The following is a 1774-nucleotide window of genomic DNA, read 5'->3' on the forward strand; positions in this document are numbered from 1 at the left end:
ACATTTGTATTCTACATTTAGTAAGTTTTACCTATACCCATTCTAGGATGTACCATAGGTATGACCCCATCAATTACCCTCCCTCCGCCCCAACCTCCCCCCTCCCCTGCCCTCCCTTGGCCCTTTCCCCACATTCTTGTGCTATAGTTGGGTTATAGCCTTCATATGAAAGGTATAAATTAGCTTCATAGTAGGGCTGAGTACATTGGATACTTTTTCTTCCATTCTTGAGATACTTAGCTAAGAAGAATATGCCACGAAGGCTATATTAAATAGTTTGATGAAAATATTTCAGATTTTATATGAAACCGGCACATTGTACCCCTTGATTGCACTAATGTACACAGTTGATTTAATAGATAGATAGATAGATAGATAGATAGATAGATAGATAGATAGATAGATAGATATAGTACTTCTTAGGAGATAAAACAGGAGATAAAATGTGCTTGTGAATATATTATTTTAAAATTAAGCCCCTTGGAAGAAAGTTTAAATGACAGTATTTGGTGAGTATAAATCTTCCTGTTTCTTCATCCCTCCACATTGCTGTTTTCTCTTTTTTATGACCCGGGTGTATTTGTTTTTCTTTCTCTCTCTCTCCTCCTCTTTCCTCTCTCTTTCTCCATTCTGAAACATTAACCTTAGGATAAAATCCTTTCTCTAGACTCTCTGGACTTGAAGTCCTATGTTAGAATAAAGCACCTAAATGAGGTCCTGAAGTATATTTCTGAAATCCCCTGAAGATTGGCCAATCTATCCTAAATACAAATTCCATAACTACTGATCTCGGCTATCAAGAAGAAAAATATAATTTTACAATACTCTACCCTATTTCTAGTTCTGATTGCACTTAAAACAGGAATGATTCCATTTTTGTCAACCATTTTCAGCTTTAATTTAATTCTTAATTTTAAAAAATTCCTACAAATAGTGATACAATTGTTTAGTTTTTAGAATCAAAATTTTTTTTCTTTATAAATGGAGAATTATAGCCAAGAGTTACTGGTATTTTTTATTTATCTCTAACCTTGTTTTTCATGTATATGAGGCTGAATAATACCAGTATTATTTTTTATACTGTTTTTATACAGTTTTTAATACTGTTTTCCACAGTATTCTCTTTTGGGACTTCCAAGTATTCATTTCAATATACTTAAACTAATTATAAGCTACTGTCCTAACATCAAAAGAATTTATTTAAGTATATGCTGAGTATGTTACACATATGGAATGCATATAAATTAACTATAAAACTCTATGTAAGGCAAATTTTAAAATTTTCATTTACTTTATAAGATCAGACTCTGTGTACTGCTTAACTTAAATGGAATATTTAACTTTAATATTTAACTTAAAACAAATATTTATAAATTCTACTCTTGACACTGAGGATATAATGATGAACCCTCTGTATAGTTACAAAAGTAACATTTGAATAAATGTTCCTGTCCCTTTCAGAAGAATCTCTACTTCATGTTTCAAAATTCAATTCATAAAACCCTAAAATTTCATTGCTAACAATGAAATTCGCAAGATAATGTTAAGTAAATGATCTGACAAATTTTTAAGTATCAGCACAGCCAGTTGCTCTTTAAATATGCTATAAGTGAAAGGTTTTCTTTAATTTTTAGATTAAAATTATCACTAGGAATGTAATTTAAATGACATTACATTGACAGATGGCATCGAATAGTTATTTGGTAAATTACACAAGAAATAAATGAACAACTAATTTGCATAATATTAAATTATAACTCTAGATAATACTTCT

The sequence above is a fragment of the Nycticebus coucang genome, chromosome Y (assembly GCF_027406575.1).
Source record: "Nycticebus coucang isolate mNycCou1 chromosome Y, mNycCou1.pri, whole genome shotgun sequence".
NCBI lineage: Eukaryota > Metazoa > Chordata > Mammalia > Primates > Lorisidae > Nycticebus > Nycticebus coucang.